We start from the raw sequence: 21,557 nt of genomic DNA, 5'->3' as shown, positions 1-21,557 counted from the left end.
CAACCTGTTACTCAACTGAGTCGTGTCCTTAATGTACTGATTATTAAGTTTAAACAGCATTGATACATCATGTTTTTATAATCATAAATGAAGGATTAACTGAATAAATAACTAAACAGTTGTTTTATTTTTAAGGCATTTTATTAGATTTTATTTATTTAAGAGCTGCAGATACAGAAACACGTTTTGCATCAATGAATGACTAATGTTAAACATTTAACTCTTTTGAAGTGCTGTGCAGTAATTGTTGTTGTACATTTTAATAATTCAACTATACATTTTTCTATGGCACATGGGGTTTTCTTGTTTAGTTGATTTTCTTTCTCCGAAATTGTTTGAAAACTACAGATGTAGGCCAACTATTGTTTGGGCCGTGACTATATTTCTCTGTATTTAACCCACAATCAAAAAAGTTAGTTCCTTCCTGGTCTTAACTCTGCTTCAGGGATACGTTTCATTCATACAAACATGGTCCCAAAATGTATTCAAATGTTATTCAATGTAATTTACATGCACGCACTCTTTTTATTATATGCTTCCAATGAAGTCGCTCCACAGTATGCGTGTGTTTGTGTGTGTGCGCATGTGTGTGTGTGTGTGTGTGTGTGTGTGTGTGTGTGTGTGTGTGTGTGTGTGTGTGTGTGTGTGTGTGTGTGTGTGCGTGTAACTGCTATCTCCGGTCAGTCCTGCATACTGCTGTCAGCTCAAAGTGACCACCTTCCTCTGTGCTTACCGTCAATGAAGACGGTTCAAAGTGACCGTTTTAGCATCTTTTCATATGGACACTCCATATAGCCGGGCTGCTTAATGGAAGCACACCCAAGATTCCTCATGTGTGGCAGAACAAACAGCAACTTTACTCATGTGGCTAACTGGAGGGTGGCTGCTCGCTGCCTGAAGGGGGGTTCCTCAAACTCTCTCTCTCTCTCTTTCTCTCAGGTCTTTATTTGCAAAGCGCCTTCTGCTCTGACGACTGGCTGTGCATGCATATGTTCCCATTATAGCTGAGCATACATGCAGTATGCAGTAAACACACACCGCCACCAGTTTGAACGCTCATCTTTGTGTCCGGCACTGGAATGCAGGAGATTTAAAGATTTGTTTGCCATGTTTACTCATGGCTATGCCTGCACAGTCTTTCCACCATCTCACACACACACACACACACCTACACACACACACACACACACACACACACACACACACACACACTTCGACAGGCCTCACACAGTTAAGAGCGCACACACTGTCCACCTCCCCTCGATCAAACATGCATTTACAATGCAGCTTTATCTCCGACTGTGTCAATATTTGTTTCTTCACACCAGATGCATTCATGCCTCTAAGAGTGAAACTCTATAGCTGCATTGCCAATGTTCAGATAGTTGAACCTCAACCACCAAACATGGCGTGAGTCTGTCGGCAAATCATTGTGTGTCAACATGCCGCAGGTTAGATAAGACATTATGTCCGGCTGATTTTAAAATGTCCCTTATTGCTGTTTGAATTTCTCCACTCTCACAGTTATCTGCTCACATTTTGAGATCATTTCTACATCATTTAGGTTAGTTGTAATGCCTTTGAGTGCAAAAGAGTTGCCGCTCTGTTGCAAAGCGTGCATGTTGAAATATTACTTCATGCCATTGGCAATACTGTCTGTCTGTCAGGCTAATTTCACACAGGGAGGATGGAAGGTTTGCGGCATTTCGATGGTGATATTGCAGTTTACAGATATTACAGTTATCCTGAATCACTTGATTTTTGTGATTGGGGAAACAACTGCAGTCCCTTTTTCTCGGATGTAGGGGGCTTCAGCAGAGCAACATGAACGCAACCCTAAACCAAGCTGAACAGGGTGTATCCAGTTCTCTTAATACATCCATGGTCTGTGTGTGACTATACAACAACAATGCCGCCATTAAAAAGAGAAGAACGGGCATCATTCATCGTACATTTGTTCGTATCGTAAGCATTTGTTTGAGAATCTTAGCCGGGGTCAAGCCTCTTATTGCTTGAAAGCAAATACACGCAGAGGGACAGCGGTTAACGGAGGTGCTTATCTTCCCAAGGCTCATCCGAAGCAAAGGGGACTTGTCCTCACTGAGAACCAAAACTCTGTAAGGTACAAAGACAAAGACTGCACACTGCACGCTGCATCCACAGAGACTTAACCCTGATCCAACAGGCTACTTTCCCATGGTTCCCCTTACCTGTCCCCATTTTCTTTTAGCTCGGCTGCTGAAAAAAAGCCCCAGAGATGCTTTGGCGAGCATCCCCAAAGGAGCTGCTGTGACCCGGGCGTAACTTGTGAGAGCCGTTTAAATTGCTGAAATAATGTTTTGGGTTTGGCCTGCTGTGGGTGCAAAATAAGTACAAGCAGGGGCACAATGTCACTGAGAGAGCTTGACCTATAGGCATGGGGCACAACAATTACAGGTTGTTTGGCACGAGATTGTGTATGCTTGTGTGTGTGTGTGTGTGTGTGTGTTTGAGTGCACGTGCGTGTGTCCTTTGTGCCGTTCAAGCCACAGCTACTTGGTGATAGGCACCACAGTGGCTCGTGTGACGACTGTACGGTGTACAAGGGGATACCTTTATTGTGTGCGCATGTATACGTGTGTGAGTACAGCCTCATGAATGTGTATTTGAGAGCAATGCGCCGAATGCAGAGGCCAGTCGGATAGGTCGAGCTCTGTGTGCGTCACGTCAACCAGGCAGCAGGTTCATAGGTGGGACGGAAACTCAGGAGGGAGAGCAGTGAACACACACACACACACACGGGACACACACACACACACACACACGGGACACAGAGGGAAGTTGTTGGTGAAGGGGGGAGCTGTCACGTGCTTTGTGTCCAGAAGTTCAGGTATTTTCCCATGAGGTGGCTTTCAGTTAGCTCGGACGCAGCTGTCCGGGTCAGTGTGTGTTGAATACGTTTGAACAATAAGCGTTATCCCTGTGAGACGACATACCTTTTTAATTGAATAGAAAAAGACAGAAAAAATAAAAGCTGCATTCAGACCCATAGGTTTATGTGTGAGACCTCTGAACCATTAAATGTAGTCTACATGGCTTCCATAGAAATGAATGAGACCGCGTTCGCGTTTTAAAAGTTATAAAAGTTATAAAAGTTATAAAAGTGGCGTTCATTTGTGAATATGATCTCGCTGAACAAAACGTGTACGTATCATGAACGTGTGTTTGCCACCGAACTTATTTTTCTGCAATAACCCCAAATCCAATGGAGGCATCCCACTGGCTTTTTCTCGAGGGAGTGTGATGCTTTTGTGTGATACACAAAAATGCGCTAACCCTGCAGCACTCTTGCTGTGATCATAGTTAACCCTCCAGAACATAAAAGAGTAACAAAAACGGACGAGATTCTTCTTTAATTAGGCTCCCTGCTGTGACTTGCATGAAAAGCTGCAGCCTTTCACTTTGCCAACACCCAACTATTCATATGCGTGTGAGTTTGTGTTGATGCAACGCTACTTGCAGCTACATTAGCACTTCTATTCGGGGTAATCTGATGCATGGGGGGGGGTTAAGATGCAGCTATTTCTTAACTCAGACAAGGCAAACAGAAGTCCAGTCCTTCCTTCACACTGAAGTACAGGTCACAGGCGAAGTGAAGGAAACACTTCTATTTCCCTCAATATGTGCAGAAAGCCAATTCATGTAATTTGCTCGCAGCACAAGATTCATTTGATCTTGCATTGTTTTGTATTTCTGCTTGAGTTTTCCTCCTATCTCAGTACTTTACGATAAACTCCATATGAAGAAGGGAACGGCCCTTTCTAAACCATTGTATTTAAACCAGGTCAATTATTCTTTATAATTACTTTTTTTTTTAAAGTAGCACCACACCATGCTATGTTTAGAGAATCCCTGAGGACTTATAGTGTACCTGCTGTCAGAGCGTGAAAGACATTCCCACCATGCTTCATTCTTTCTTTCACTCTCTTATTTTTGAATTGTCACATCATGTTATTACATGACACATAGGTCTGAAAAGCTCAAGCGTGGGTGACTTCGTCGGTCAGGATCAATGTGGCCTAAACTCTACCACCTGTCACTGAAAGTGGCCACCCCCTAATTATTCCTAACTTTAAGCCGCGATATCATTTAAACAGGTAAGTTATATAAATATGTGCCCCCTGTACAGTTGTCATGAATGGAGATATTAGCAATAGAGATGAAAACCATATTTGTACCAGGACGTAAGCGTGTTTATTTCTGCTGTGATGTACTTTGCATTTTGGTGGAGCCCTCAAGTGGCCTTTAGAGGAACTGCAGATTTTGGCACTTCCACATTGGCTTCATTGCTCAGCACCGGAGGTCACCACTCAGTCATTTCCAACAATAAACTGCAGCAGGCGACAGGGCTCCGCAGCCACAGAACATGCTGTGCTTTTTAGCAAAGGGCCCTTTTTCTTCTTGAGTGGAAACTGGAGGTCGGCATGTTGCTCTCCCACCAATAAAAAGCCACAGAGAGGAAGGTGCGAAAATGCAAATTCGCGCCAGCTTTTACCCTTTTGTGGCAGCTGGGGTGACTGCTTCAAAGTTCATGTTTCATGAGCACGTGGCTCAGAGTGACAGAACTATGAACCTGGCTGTTATCAGGGTGGACAGACAGATGTTTCACCCAGACTGATGTCACTGTGTTTTGTTAGCAGTCTGTCTGCTTCTGTGTCTCAGGTCGTAGAGGCGTCAGGCGTGTAGTTGTGTCAGAAAGACTGTGCTAGGTGCATTCACACATTAGTTGGCTCAAACAGCTTTCGACTTCAGCTCCCAGCACTAAAATGATGTCATGCTAATAAACTAAATGTGTGTTTTGGAGAAACTTTGTAGTTGTGAATACAATAAATAAAGGAGCTGGAAAAGAGGCATTTTTTTCACTGTTGGGGCAACGCATTCTTTATTGATAAATCGTTGCAGCTTTAAATGCAAACTGCCCGAATTATTATTATTGAGGACACGCCTCCCCGTGACTGAACACACCTGTGTCTTATCCCTGTTTAATGCCCGTGGAGCTGTTTGTGTCCCTCTTTAACCTGAAGAAGACGGTCATGTCGAAACGTTGGTGAATGATTAAATATCTCTCTCATCGTGGGCTACGAGTGTGCGACTACTTTCCCCTCCAGCGAGGTCCCGTTTTCTGATCTTTGCGCCACAAATAAAGGCATCACCCAATCATGTTGCGCCTACATTATACTGTACAACTATATGGAGGCTGGCTACTTAGTCCAAAATAGCTTTATTACTCACTTCTGAAGTGCTGGAAGTGAGATTTTATTACCTTTATCACGACTCTTTTTAGTGTTTGTGCTAAGCTAAGCTAACTGGCTTGCTTACTGTAGCTTTACCGAACAGACAAAGTGGTGTCAATCATCTCATCTAACTCTCTGCAAGACTGCGTGTATTTCCCAAAATATCAAACTCTTCCTTTAAAGATGCATTCTCACATTTGTGTAATTCGCTTGCCCTCAAATCAACAGATCAGCCAACATTTCAACTATTTCAGCTCGGAACACAAACTGTTAGCCTTTCTGTTTGGACATCGGCACCTACAGTTGATGCTGAAAGCATGAATGTTGAGAAGGATAAATCAAGACTGTCATGTTTCATCTCTTTAACTTGCCGACGATCACGATTAGCCGTGAATTCGCGAAACTGTCTGCAGAGTTAAAAGAGATCAGGGCCAGATCAATAAAGTACTGTATGTTCTTAAATGAGGAACAGCGTGTATGAACCACGTAGACAGCAGCAGGTAATGTGGAAACAAGAAGTAGAGTAAAGGGCAACTATGATACACGTGCACACACGCTGTTGTACTTTTATCTGTGTACATTATCCTTTTTTTTAACAAGCAGTTGGTACTTAGTTGGACGCATGATAAAAAGCATAAGCCAAAGTCCAGGTGTCAGAATTCCAGCGTCAATTATCACTTTACCTTTCTACGGTCAGCACGGGCGATAAAAAGACGCCTTTACGGCATCTATAAACACCGACTTGATAAACATGCCCCACAGCATGTTAATGACATTTCAGATAAGCTCTGTGTTATGCTTTGACTGCCCTGTTCTCCGGAGTGGATCGTGTGCTCGGTGCCCAGTGGGAGGTCACTGTGGTATGACCGTGTAACGATTTCGCCGGCAGTCACCTCAGGCTGCCGAAGGTCATTTTGAAAAACAAAAAAAGTAAATAAACACCTGTTTCATCAGTCGGTGTCACGCAAAACACAGAAGCTTGGCCTGTTTCCAGTTATCCATCGGATGTCGCGTTGGTATCAAACTCATCATGTGACTCCGCACGTGTAGACGGGAGGAGCAGCTGGGGAGTCATAATGGACTCCATGCAGCTGACTGTTTATGGTTGTGCTCGCAGGAGGTGTATTTATGTTTAGAATGGAAACAGTGACGTGTGCACGAGTGTGTGTGTGTGTGTGTGTGTGTGTGAGTGTGTGAGTGCACCAGCCCCCTGACATGTCTGCCTCTGTCCCTTGGGAGAAAATAGACAAGGACAGTCAAAGGGAAGTGTAGTCCGCAAGTTCACTGACTGCCTGTTGACTTGTAAAAACTCTCTGTGTGTGTGCGTCATCTCTGCTGTTCCTGCTGTGTCTCTATTATTCATGTCAGTGTGTACATTTCTCTCAATATAGACACAACAAACACACTCCTGGGTTCCTTAGTAGACCATCATCTAACATCATTATCCATTATCTTTATTACCTCTCCAGAGAGGTTCCTCGTTAATGTTTCCTGCTCTCTCTGACCTCTCAAGTAGTATCTCTGAAGAGAGCATCTTTGAAGTGTGGCCTATCGGTTGTGGGATGATAAAAAAGGTTCACAAAGTCGATATGATTGTATAGTAAACTGTCAACAATGGTCAACTTCTCCAGAGTGGTTTGATTTGCGACTTTTGTATGTCCTGGAGGGCTGGGGCAGCACCCTAAATGTGGAATGACTCCAAGGACAATATGGTGGCAACAAGGGCAATTTCATAATGAGCAGGACTCTTCCGAATGTTAGCGCTCGTAGCACCTCCCTAAAGCTGTCAGCTACTGTTTGAAATCGGCTGGATATTCAGTTCAGTACAAGGTCGTTATCGTCCCACAAGAGGAAATTCTTTTCACAGCAATCAGTGTGAAGGTAAGAACTGATTACTGGCTCCGTAGACGAGCACCTTTAGGGGCCTGTCAATATTAGAAACATTAAACCTCTGCAGAAGATACAGCCTTTGTCGCCCCGTCCTGCATATTGACTCTATTTCTTATCAACATGAGTACCAAGGTGTAGCTCTCTAACAAGTTCTTCTTCTTGTTCTTTGGCAATGATCTGGTGAGGTGGAAGTGATGCCCTGCAGAAGTCAACAACTATACACCACATTAACAAGATAACCACCAATTATAGAGCTATATGTACATAGAGTGACTATGAAGTTACTCTTTCTCTATCCCTTTGGTCTCTGAGCGTTTATTTTTGTAACTCTGCTGCCGCCTTCTGGAATATTTGTAGAATTACAGTATCCGTGTTGCTGAGATGAGGAAACGGGACAAGCAAAAGATATCTCTGTGTTGAGATGTTGCTGTCCTGGTTTTGTTTTGGATTGCATAACGGGAATCTTACTGTATAATAAAGCATTGAAGCATTTTGCAGCATTTCTGATTCATTTCTTTGACATATTTACCATAAAGTAGCACAATCAGTGCTATTAAGAGGTGGCCTTCTAGAATTATTTATATTATATAAAATATCCAATTGTGTGCACAAACAGTGTTTATTTTTTGTTGGAAAATGCTGCCAAATTTATGACACGAGTTGATCCTGAGAGGCGTCCGAAGTGTTTTGGTCGCATAAATGTGACAATAAAGGTGCTAAATGGGAGATTTCTAATCCCTCTCAACGCCTCTTAACAGGTTAGCTGAGCCGGCGGCTCGCAGCTAACAGCGCTAACAGCGCTAACAGTACAAACTATGTCAAAACACGCCAACTGAGTTTACAGTGTTTCCCTGTGGCGGAACCGGAGGCCCCTTGTCATCTCAAAACTATTATTAGTATTTATTTAGTATTTTATTAGTATTAGAGCAGTGCAGAGCAGCGGCCATGAGCTAGTGGGACACGCTCACATGCACTGACATGCACTAAAAGCACGTGCAGCCGGCCTATGGCTTCAAAGCAAGGAGAAGCTCTCAAGCTCTTAATTCTCTGCTCAGGTAGACATTACTCCACTTTGTCTTTAAAAAGCAAATAGTTGTTTGCTGCTATATTAATGTTTTTCATGTTTAATTTAACACCTTTAATTGTTGTGCTGAGCTGCATGTTGGTAAAGAGGAGTGTGTGAAGTGTTTTCAAAAGGGAAACTTACCAAAAAACACAATGATACTTAAAGGGGACATGTTATGCTCATTTCAGGTATGTATTTTGGGTTTTCTTCTGTAACATGTTTACATGCTTTATGTAAAAGCATTATTTTTCTCATACGGTCTCTTTTTTAGTGCTTGTCTCTTTAAGCCCCCCACCCCCCAGGAAAAGTCCCTTTTTAATTTTCTCAAGCTGTGGGTGGAGGTACTCAGATGCTCGGTGGTATATTGTAATGAGCCTGTATGTGACATGGACAGTGGCGCCTGAATGGCATCTGAATGGCTTGTTTGAATCACGTGTTTTCTGATGGCGGCCCATGAAAAACTGAAGCGTTTGTGGCTTGATAATCACTCCAGATACCTGAATGTATGTGCACAGGTACTAAACAGTTTTTCATGATGTGCCCCCTTTAATCGAGATGTTGGCCGAGAGGATGGGAATAATTGATCTTGTGTGCAGGAAAACAACTCGCCCAGCAGGGAGCAGTAAAAGTCAATGTTCCCTCTATGGTGGGATCATTCATGTGTGCTGCAGATATTCTGGGAAATGTTTCTTCTTCCGATTACACAAGCAGTCAATGTTTTTGTCCAGATACTTTCTCTCATGTGGAATGACATGAAACATGGGACCCTGACCTCTACTGAAGACACACGTGTTTTATACACACAAAGCAATTACAACACAATCAAGAGCAGTGGCTACAAATCAGTAACAAAAAAAGAAGGCTCCCCCACCTCCTCCTTTCAAAGGGCCTTGGGATGTGCACACAGTGTTCAGGGCCACATTTTTCCTGATCCTTGAACTGCATCTGTTCTTTTTTAGGTTGGAAAGGGACGATATGAAGAATTCTCACAAAATGCTTGTAGTGCTGAATGAATTAACTCATTTTTTCTGAGCAATGGAGTCATTTCCAGTGCAGACCTTCTGTCTGCCGCATCACAAAGTGAATGTAAATGAATATCATTCCTTCAGGGACTGCTGGTGGACACACTGGGTGATTTTTTTTTCTTTCTTTTCTGTTGTCATCACTTAGCTGACCACCAATTCTCAGTGTGCCCCTTTAAGCCGAGTATTGGATGATGATGCCACACTCTACCTGTCTGACTGGCTGAGTGATTAATCACCAGCGGGCCCTCGGGGTGGGAGGAGAGGGCGAGGTGGGAATCGGATTGGAATGGGGATGGGGATGGGGAGGGGGCAGAAGACTGATCAATCACAAAGATTTGCAAGCCTGATCTGAGGACGAGCGTCCCCGGAGGATACTACATCACCGCAGTCAGACACTGGCGCAAACACATGCACATGGACATGCACAAACACATACAGCAAAAATCGCAAACACGTGCACATGCATGCAGAAAAATACACCAGACAAGTGCCCGCAAATTGCCATCGCAGCACTACCCGCCCATGGGTGCTGCTTTCCCCCCCTTGAAGAACGTGTCAGCATGGGAGATATACACCCAGACACCGGTCGGATAATACCAGCCTTAGCACAGATGGATTTACAGCCATGGTTGGGACACACACACACACAAACACACGCACGCACAAACAGGAGAGATTGTAATCGTCAGCATGTATTCATGCCAGCGACACGTTCTCATCACGGTCACTGTATCTTGGAAGAGGGAGAGTGGAGTGAATAGATGCAATGTTGCATTAAATAATGCCACGTGCAAACATGCGCACAGATACAGGAGAGAATAGAAAGAGTCCTGCATCACATATTTTCAGGGAAAGTAAATTCACAAGCACTCCTTTCCCCCCCCCCCCTTCTTCTTCTCCCTTACTTGTCTTTTCAACCCCCCCCCCCTGCTGTTACAGTATCATCTGCTGATTAGTGGTGAATTGTTGCTATTTCTTCAGAGAGAGAGAGACATCTGTCACTAGCCAGGGCCCCCGAGGCAAGAGGCCTCCACCTGAGAGACCACGGCCCACCGTCAGAGGCTTTCCCTCGGGTCTGATCACTTCAACCCCCCTCTTCCCTACACCATCCCTTTGCTCAGCACCACCACCGTATCTAACCCCCGTTTTTGGTCTAAATGTCTGCTCGTTCCTTCGATCTTCTTTATCTCCTTTGTCATCTCTTCAACTGCTGCTTTTTGTTCTCTTAGACATACAATGGGCCAAGATAACAGAAACATTTGCATTTAACTGTCTTCATCCCACCCCCACCTTTGACCCCCCATCCCTTCCCCCCAAGGTAGTAGCATTACAATAGGGGTAGTGTGCCTCCATCCCCACAGCTAAGATGTAACAAGATGCTCCTCATTGATATCTGCCCCTGATTACATCTGGCCAGTCTGATTGTCTGTGTGTGTGTGTGTGTGTGTGTGTGTGTGTGTGTGTGTGTGTGTGTGTGTGTGTGTGTGTGTGTGTGTGTGTGTGTGTGTGTGTGTGTGTGTGTGTGTGTGCGAGCGTATCAAGGGGTGTAATGCTATGCAAAATTCGTAGTTCAATACATACCACAAAACATGGTTCGGTGTGGGGTTTTTATTGTACAGTGCAGAAGACAAGAGATGATGTTTCCCTCCATTTATTTTGAAAATCGTGCTGAAACATTTACATATGGTGAATAAAAAGAGACGAGAACTAAAGGCAACATAGAGCAAAATGTCTCTGTTTAAAAAACAATGAGAATGTCAGGAAAGTTTTCATCTTTTCTTCAAAAGGGAAACATGATGCTCCTCTTTAGAGATCTAAGTTATATGGTGGTGTCCTCAAGCTATATAGTATCAAAGGTAGACCAGGTATTTAGATCCCTTGTTTACTCACTGCTGTAAAGTAGAAATACCACAATGTAAAAACAAAAACAAAAATTGTGAATTGCATTCCCTGTAATCCCAATTTCATGAGTACAAAAGTATGATCAGCAATATTTACTGAAATAGAAAAGTAAAAAGTACAAGTCATAGTGTCATATTATTACTTCTACATTATCATCACTGATTGATCCACACATACGCAACATTTCAGTGCTCCAAAATATAATGACATGTAAAAGTCAAAGTAAAGACAAATAAATGTCAGGGATACAATATATCAGCTCCACGCTGTACAGGTGAATGTAGATATTCTGTATAAAGATTAAGAAGACCATTATCAGCGTCACAGGGTGTTTCCAACCAAAATAGCTCATGAATCGAATTTAATGACAAAAACCTGGATCTAAGGCATTGTAGCAAATATGTTTTTATGTTTTTTAAAGTGTGTGTGTGTGTGTGTGTGTGCGCCTGCACTTTCAAGCATGAGTGCGTTGTAACTAAGTTTGTTAAAGAAGAACGGCGGCAGAAAGATTCCCAGAGTGACTTGAATTCCTTTAGACTGTGACCTTCTGCCTGCGATGTCAGAAGGCCATATGCTCCACAGAGCACACACACACACACACACACACACACACATTGATGCACATAGTGGCTGCCTCAGTTTGGTTACATTTGAGGAGGAGCTGCAGGAGTTATTGTCAGAGTTAACCATTGTATCTTCCTCAGCAGGGCCGGTGGGAGACAATCGCTGGGTGTTTTTTGTGGTTGCGGGGGAGGGTGAGGGGGGGGGGTGTGAGGAGTTTGTGAGGGGCGACGGGAGAGAAGCAAAGCCTTTGTAGCGAGGTGAAGGACCCAGAGACACCCAATGAATATGTGGTCTTCACCAGCAAATGCTGGACAATGATGAGGAACTCCCACAATCCTTCTGGGTCCTCCCTGTCCATCAAATGTGACCACGTTGTAGTCAAGAGTCCGACTATGTATATAAGTATGCATGTATAATGTTTGTGACACCAGTGAAGAAGAGGAAGTGATGAAAACCAGAGCACGAGAAAACAACCCCGATGACGTCATGATAGAGCATAGACTGTGAAGTGGACATCGTGACATCATTGGTTTTGTCGACTGACGTTTTGAAGACTCTAGTTCAGGATTTCCGTCCGTCGCCATCTTGTTTTTTGGAGCCGGAGGTGACCATATTTATATAGCTTGTGGAGCTGGGGAGGGAAACACAATGCTACATCTTAGTAGCCGTGGTATAGCGACTTGTCAATCACAAGGTAGCCCCGCCCTAGAGCATGCCCTGCTTTATTGTCTATTTGACTCTAAATGGGACCATCATTTACGAAATAAACATCATGCTGTATTGAAGAAGACTTGAAACTAGCGATTAAGACCAAAAACCTATGTTGACAATGTTCATTAATAATCAAGTGAGAAGTAGAGTCATTTTCTCATTGACTTAGATAGATAGACAGATAGATGTAAACTTTATTTATCCCCAGGGGGAAATTCGTTTGTAGCAGCAGCAATTTACAGAGTAAAATATAACACGGCTCCCCTCAGTTTACGACACTTCCGCACTGACTTCTTTTTTCTGCTGGGGTTTGACAAATTTGGTAAACTATTTTCATTACCGTACACTCCGTCCTCGTCTTATAACTTACACAACTCTCTCCGTTGCTGTTGCAAGTGAACCAAAACAATAAAAAAACAAAACTATAAGATTTTTGGTGGTGGTTTACCTAATGCTGGTCACTCACGCTTCCAGTATTTAGTTGCTAAGCGGCACTGAGACTAATGTACCCTTGTACTTAAATAAAGTGGGCACATGTGAGACAATGCAACAACTGATGCGATCCGCGCCGACAGCCTTGTTTTGTTTTGAATCATCCTTGTGTGGGAGATCACACCCACAGGGCCAATAGGAATTACCCTCGCTCTTCAAAAGGCAATTAATCTCAATTAGGAATAATTATGAGGCGAGGTGTTGTCTCCCGGTTCCTTTCATCTCCACTTATCCTCCTCCGATATTGTTGACCAACAATAGTGTTTGTTCATCACAGTGAACAATAATCTGTATTGCAACAAAATGCATTTTCATTTCAATTGTTTACATCATAATTTTGGCAGCACGTCGAGCATTTTCAGTACAAAGTCTGAGGTTTGACAATATGTCTGAAAATAGCACCAAAACTCAAAAATCTATTTGTTTTTCTTCTTTTACCGATCAGATAACCTCTTTCAGTTCTCCTTCATAAATGTTCTCTCTATTTGTTTCAACAGCTTTCACCTTTGTAGTTCAGCTTGTTGACAATGTTCAGGTTTCCTGAACACTTGGACTTGTAAAGATAGGATTCTTTCACGAGTACTGCTTACTTAACATAACTCAGATCTTTAAGTTGTCTGCACCAACATTTTAAAGTCAACCTAATTCATGATTTTGACTTTACTCAAGTTAACTGCTGTAACCTGAGTTGCCTAAACACAGTTTTATTCAGCTTTAACAACCACAAAAGAGTAATCTACTTCTCTCGAAAATCCTGAGGCAATCGGTTTTCCTGACTCGTTGTTTTTGAAGTAAAATCAACTTATTGCAATTTACGGTGCAGACCTCCTCTTCCTCTCTCAGCTTCCTCCTTTCTCCAACCAACACAGATGCCGCCGTCCATCAGTCTTCACCGCTGACGAGCCAAAGCCACACTCCCTCTTTTGATCTTCTTGCAGTGCTCTTTGTGTGTGTGTGTGTGTGTGTGTGTGTGTGTGTGTGTGTGTGTGTGTGTGTGTGTGTGTGTGTGTGTGTGTGTGTGTGTGTGTGTGTGTGTGTGTGCGCGTGTGTGTGTGCCCATCTGTGTCTGGGCGCCCATCTGTAGGTTACCACACATCCCTGCCTCTCTTGCCTCCAGGCTACAAGACCAGTCCAGGACCAGTATTCAGGACCCTCACCTGTCCTTGAAAGAGTGAAGTTTTTATACCAAAAGTATTTATTTATATTTACCTGAATGAGAACGTACAAGCTGACTAAGACAGATTGAGATGCCACAGATGAGTCATAATTGAATCCTGCATCGTGTTTTACCAACAAAAGCTGAGCCTGTTCACCATCTGTATGCGAGAGCCGCTACGAAAGTAACACTTTTCAGGGAAACGGAATTTACAAATATAACGTTACACACAAGAAGACATACAACACCGCTTGTTATTTTGTTCAAATGTGGAACGACTTCAGTATAATTTCACGGACGTTGCGCGTTGTTACTTTGGACTCCTTCAATTGAGATGAAAGTAACACGTATCAACTTGAATTTTGTATTTATCTTTTTTGTTTTAATTCAACATGTCTGAAAATGTCTTTGGTAATATGTGATGGCAAACATATTATGTAAATATGTCATGCTTTTATACTGAAAAACGTTGATGTGGCAAACTTCAGCATTACAGGACTGAATAAACTGTCAATGCTCATTTGAAACACATGAAACAATAAACACAGCTTGTCATAAAAAAACAAAAACAGAAAAAAAAGAGTGAATTTACTTTCTGTGATCCAAAACAGTTTTCTGGTTAAAACACCCTGACAGCATGACGTATCAACAGAATTCCCCTTGTTTCTTCAGTGTTGCGTTCTGTACGTTCTGACACAGTTAGACATGTCAGACTATGGACTCAAAGAAAATACCTGCATTACTTTCCTCATCTGTTACTTTCGTACCGGCTATCCCCAAAAACAGCTGCTTTAAATCCAGCAGACTGAGGAACATTATTCATTTGAACTTGTCTGTGTTCACATTCTCCTAAGAGAAATATCTGGCTCTCTACGTTCACCTCGTCGTCTGTTGTTTGGTGCTAAGCAGGTATTTATGCAAACAACGACTTCATCAGAGACCCTTTCTCTGCGGAAAGGTGTTTGCTGCAGCTGAAACAAACCCGCCTAAAGCGATGAGACAAACCGAAACAGGGAAGCTTGAAGATGCTAACATGCTACGAAGAGCTCGTTGACTGCTTAAACTCTGCGAGCGACCCCTTTCGCATGTTGACATTTGACCCATTGTCCAGGCGATTATTGACGACAGCTTTAAATGTGTCACCTGCACAACTGTGGGTCCATGCATGCGGATCAGTGGAGACACCGGCTTTGACTCGGGCAATCTGTGGCGCTCATTTGATTTCAGAGGGTTCCTCTTGATGCCAGCTGTTGTTTTGACATCTGCTCTGCATCAAAGCGCCAAGATGCTGTTGTCTGAACACACAGACACACACACACACACACACACACACACACACACATAGACCGTTCTGTATCAGCTCGTCAAGGCTACATCTTCACTGTGTTCCAAAGCCAAGCCAAGCTCTTTCTCGTCACGAGGCAGAGAGCAGATTCAAGGATGTGGCTACATTTTTGTACTTTTTTTGTCTGTACATTCCTGGATAAATTAGCAATGTACGTGCAGAAATGTTACATTTTATATTTTGCTGCCTTGAGAACTATTTGCCCTGTTGCTATGCCCATTGAGAACATTATGTGCAAAACACTTGACAACACACTGAGAATTTGAATGCGTGAACAGAACAGAAAAGGCCTGCCGTCTCTGCGTGTTTACAGCTTCAGGTGCCACTTTGCTCTCCGGCGAGTCAAACGCTCGGGACTCAGAGCGTTGGTTGTCACCACTAGATGTCTCACTGCTGAACAGGATGCTCTGGTCCGCTGCAGAGGGAACACAGTGGGTGCTGGATTCAGGCAAGGGATCAGAAGCTGCACAGGGACACAGAGATGCTGTGTTTGGTTTTAATGTGATTATGGATGTAGTGGTGGGTAAATATTATTTTTCATCACTTTACCATTTGATTCATGGATTCAAAATAACACTATGTCTGCGGGATGTGTAAATGTGCACATTGTTTTCATTAAGTCTGGGAAGAGTCACCAGAACGCAATCAGCAAAAAACAGAAACAACACAACTAGAAATAGCAATTAAAAGCAATTAAAAGAATCCTAAAAAACTATTTAAACTAATAGATATCATCGGGAAACTTCCTAGTTGATTGCTTATATTAACACGAATACTTTGGATCTAAATGACATGTGATTAACAAACCCCACGATGAAAACCTTCAGAATATAGACGAAACTTGGTGTCTGTAAGTTCTGCTGAAGTGGAGATTTCTGGCTCAGAGAAAACAGCCTTGAAAGAAAATAATTTTAAAATAATAATAATTCGGAACATCAGGTGAAAAAAAGAACTGAAAGATATATGAAACCTCCCCAGCTGATGACACATTAACACCAGTTTTCTTAAATGTTATGTTTAAATGTGAAAATGAGGCATTATATAATTATATATGATTAGATAACTTTTGGTGAATTAAGACAAAGTAGTAAAATAAACACCGAAGTGAAGATTAAAGGTTTTCTTTCCACTCGTCTGGAGACAAAATCTCAAAATTGACCAGAGCATGAAAAGTAATGTCGTGTCTCGCCTTTAAATCTGAGTTGGAACGTAAACTGAGGGCAGTTAGCAGTTCTCTGCAGCATTAGTGTTGCACGAGGCACATCCGAGGTTAAGTTTAGTTGCTGGTTGTGAGGTAAGGTAGTTTTAAGCTTCAACAGTAGAGATCTTTACAAATGAAGACCGTGAGTTCTTCTTGACTGTAAGGAGCTCCATCCCACCGTGTGATACAGAGAACACTGACGAGTATGAAATGTGATGAACAGCTGGAGTGTTGATGGGGCACCACGCAGAACATCTCCATAGTTGAGAACAGACATGAAGGTCGACTGCACGATAGTTGACAGACATCCTTTCATTTCATACAAGAAGCCTGGTTTGATTGTTTAATTCTGGCGTCAAATGTTAAACATGAATATTGAAGGACAGGTTTATTGTCACGCCAGATTCCTAAATATTTGCAAGAGTCAGCAAGAGTGATGTGAGTGTGATTTAAAGTTGTACTGGCAGGAAAGAGTCACTGGTGTCTTATCATGGCACCATATGGTTCAGGGCACTCAAACAATCAACCAATGTATAGGTAACACCTTCATGAGGGGACAATGTGTCGACGTTGTGTTTACGGCCTGTTTTTACTGCTCCCATGTTGGCCGAAACACAAGTTCACGCACCTTGAATTGTTGTTTCTTCACCGTATAATTTGGCTGCTGGTACAGGCAGACATGGACAGTCCATTTCCATCACACACACATTAACGAATGCTTTTCACCGTCTCCAGCTGGAGGCCACGTGTGTTCAACCCACCTTTTATATTTGGCATTGCATTATTACAGGATGCCTGCAGTCCCGATGATCAACTCTTCTCCTGCAGTTCAACATAACATTTCCAGAAAACGAGGTATTGAGTAAATGAGAATTAAACCTATAAACGTCCTACCTTCTTTAAAACAGCTGTCCTGCCTGCTGGTATGGAGTAGAAGAGCATACACTCCCAGACATTTTTGCATTTCCGTTATGTAACCTGAATGCAAAACAGCCGGCGGTTCATCAGGCAGAATGTGAGCGGACTATTTGCTTGTATTTATTTACGTCGGTTTGTATGCACGTGGGATTATCTGCACTCTGTGTCGACTGAGCGTGTGTGTGAGGTTTTGTGTGTGTGTATCTGTCAGTGTGTGCAATGCTTGAAGAATGCTCAATAACGCTGCCCTGCCAAATATTGGTTATGTAATTGTACCGTTTTCTTCAAGTCTGTTCTTGCGAGCTGCTATCTCTTCGCCTCCCTAAATCTCCATCATGCTGTTTCTTTTTTTCTCTCACCCTTCTGTCTCTGTCCCTCTTTCCCCCCTCACTCCCTATATAATACCTTCTCCCTCCCTTCCCCAGTTGTCTAACATTCTTCACACCCCCCACTCTTCTTGTTCATTATTTTGCACAGCGTCTTTCCCCTCCACTTCCCCTCCTTCTCCCGCAGACACTTCTTATTCCCTTGCTTTTTGACACACATATATACCCCTCTCTTTTTCACACGCACACCCTCTCTCTTTACCTCTCCCTCTCTCTTTACCTCTCTCTCTCTCTTTACCTCTCTCTCTCTCTCTCTCTCTCTCTCTCTCTCGCTCTCTCTCTCCAGGGTACAGTCTGTGCTGACAGCCTGTTCCTCCCGAATTGATTTCTACTCAGAATGCAATGAAAGTCACTGAAGAAAGAAGAGAATCAACTGAGTAACATCAGCTTGTCAATCACTGCTGTTGGCGTATGTGTAATTTGGGTTGGCCTGCTCATAGACACACACACACACACACACACACACACACACACACACACACACACACACACACACACACACACACACACACACACACACACACACACATGTTAGAGACTTAATTGACCTGTCTAAGCATAACAGAGACGGTGTGTTCTTCACATGTGAAAGGCTATGAGGAATGCTCACTCAGCTCTCAGTGTAGTATCCGTGACAGGCTGAATGGATTTCCTGCCACTTTGATGCCTTTTCTATAACTGATAATCATTAGCCGTGTTTGCCGTTTCATTCAAATCAATTTCTCGTTTGATTACACAAAGCAGTTGTTTTTTTTTTGCACAGCTGTGGCCATGACAGAGCCATGGCTGTAGCCTGCTGCGGACAGGAGCTGACTGGCCATCCAGATGACACCCCGTATTTGCAGAACCCCCATGAGATGTTTCAGGCTATCGGCATTGGTGTCAGATGGTTAAAGCTACTGCGAGGAACTTTTATTTCCTGTTGATTTTGGCGGTCCGTGCGGACAAGAGTGACAGTGTTCCCGAAGCCCCAGAGTCCCTTTAAAAAACGTCTCAATCTACTTCAGCAGAACTCCAACACTCCGCTCTGCTCAGTCCTGGTTCCCCCGTGGCCCCCCTTCCCTCTACCTGGTGGCACAGATGACAAGCATTAAGAATAACTATATAAGGAGCCAACATTCTCCCTGATGGTCTTGTTTACTTATGTAGGTCATATAGAGGCATCAGTATTGAGGCTGTTTCATCGCCAATTAAAAGTTCCTCACAGTAACTTTAAGGTTAGACGGTCGACGTGTTCATTTGATTATAATGTAATACAATTGAGAGAATAAGCTTGGGAGTTTTTTCTCCATAGGTTTCGGTGTCCGAAAGATGCTGATACAAAAAACACAAAAAGTTACGTAAACGGTTCCTGTTTCCCGTCGGAGAGCGGGAAGTCCGTCCAGCAGAAAGTTCTGTTTGTTTTGTATTTAGGGTGAATTGAACCTTTCAAAAACAAACACGGGACGAGGTAGAGGGTTCCACAGACAGACAGAGTGTGTGTGTGTGCAGCTCAGTGTGCAATAGCTCCACGTAATGAGCATCTGGACTGAAAGACAATCCTCTTCCTTATCGTGTGTGAGTGTGTGTGTGTGTCAGCAGGAGGTCAACGCCATCCAGTGGGTAGCAGCTGTCCCTTTTCCTCTCCAGCCTCCCAGATTACATGAAGTGAACCTCAGACACACTGATGGGCGGGTCCCAGACTAGGTGTTCATTGAGCAGTCTGGAAGGTCAGAGTCGGGAGGAGACGGAGCGGCTGGAGGAGTGACGTGAAGGGTGACCCAGGAAGAGGGAGGGATGGAGGGGGGCGACGCTTGTCGATCCCCTCCCATCACTCCTCTCTCGTTCCTTCCCCTCAGTGCAATGAATCATCTCTTTACACACGTTGAGTGATTACCTGTTACGTAAATATTAACGTTCCTGTAGGAAGAGGTTTGTAATTATATTTACAAGGTGACAGTGAACAAAGCAAGCCTCTGCACATTTATGTTTCTATGTATATGCTGCTTTTCTTTGACAATCTGGTGAGAACTAACATCTGGTGCAAATCAATGTGTAAATCTGATCAAAACACACACACACACACTCACACACAGGTTTATTCAAGTGAGCCCATTGTCTTTGCTGCACTACTTTTCTCTCTCTTTGAATAATAACTGCGATTTATTTATTATCATCTGCAATATTCTGCGCGATGAAGTCATTCATCATGAACTGCACTTTGCTGCTGCTGCGACTGCCCCTTCGGGATCATCGCAGCGTCATTTAATCTCATCGAATGTAACGATTGGAGGCGCCACAATGAAACACAATTCTATGCACAGTATGTTCTAAAAAAAGAAAAAAAATCAGCTGGGAAGTGTGGAAGGAAAACAGCAACATTCACTTTATTTTGCTTAAAGGAGCTGGTAGCCAGGTTAGCTGTTTCCCCCTGTTTTCAAGTCTTTGTGCTAAGCTAAGATAACTGGCTGTAGCTTTATATTTAACGCGCAGACGTAAGAATCTTCTAAATCTCAGCAAGAAGGCGAATGAGGATATTCCCCAAAATGTTGAACTAAGTCACCGTTGGTTGCCGTTTTACTTTTACTTCACGTTGTTGCACACAAGCACTTTAATGTAACACCATCAGCTTCTCTGGGAGCAGATACCACTTCATTTGTACCTCATCATGAGTGAAAACGTGTCACTAATCCTACGAGACCGTCTCTGGCATGTGTGTTTTATTCTAGAAAAGAAAAAGGAAGGAGACAAACCAGAGGTTGATCATGCTTCACAAGTCATGAAAAGTTACTGTTTTCATGCAAGGATCCATCGGAATGATAAGCGGCACACATCCATGTGAGGATCTGCATGGAGAGAACGTGTTCCAGAATCATATATTGACATTTACATATCAATGAAATGTGTGTGCATTTTTGTACATACTGTATGATTTAAAGGAGTAGAGGGGCTCCTTATGGGGGCTGAACTCACTTGATCTACATCATTATTTTCTTTTCATTTGAAGGAGCCGGTTCACCCGTTCACCTTTGATGATTAATTCAAAGCGAGGAGGCAGATTAAGCATTTCAAAGTATGTAACGAGGATAAAAGCGCATGAGAGAAAGAGGGATCAGGAGCGGAAGGAGCCAAAGAGAGAGAAAGTGATACAGATGGGGAAAGAGTTCTGTGTCTTTGTGGGATCTCTCCTGGGATGCAGCCCTCTGAGGTCTCTCTGCTTCATGTCAGGTCAAGATCTTTTTGATTAGGGGTGACTGAGGATAAAAGCACAAGAGGGGGGCTGGGAGAGTTGGGGGGGGGGAAGTGGGCAAAAAGTGAGGAGAGAAGAATAGAGGATGAGTGACAGAAGATGGGGTTGAAGGAAAGAGGAGGAAGAAGAGGAGGCGTCTGAGTTTTGACGGGAAGATGAGGTGGAGAGACAAGAATTTCACGCTGTCTGCGAAGCCGGAGAGGGAGGGGGCTTTAGAGGAGCAGTTATAGGAAGGATGTTTCTCAACCACCATCCTCAAGTGTGCCAAAGTTTATAGTTTCACAGCTCACCAAAAAACAGAAGAAAAAAGGGCAAAACTGAGAGGGTTTCGTGTGGCAAGAATAACAAGAGTTGGTGTGCGTCTGTGATCGTGTGTGTTCAGCTGTCGAAGTGACACAC

The sequence above is a fragment of the Melanostigma gelatinosum genome (genome assembly GCF_949748355.1).
Source record: "Melanostigma gelatinosum genome assembly, chromosome: 17".
Lineage (NCBI taxonomy): Eukaryota > Metazoa > Chordata > Actinopteri > Perciformes > Zoarcidae > Melanostigma > Melanostigma gelatinosum.
This window is presented reverse-complemented; position numbering follows the sequence as displayed.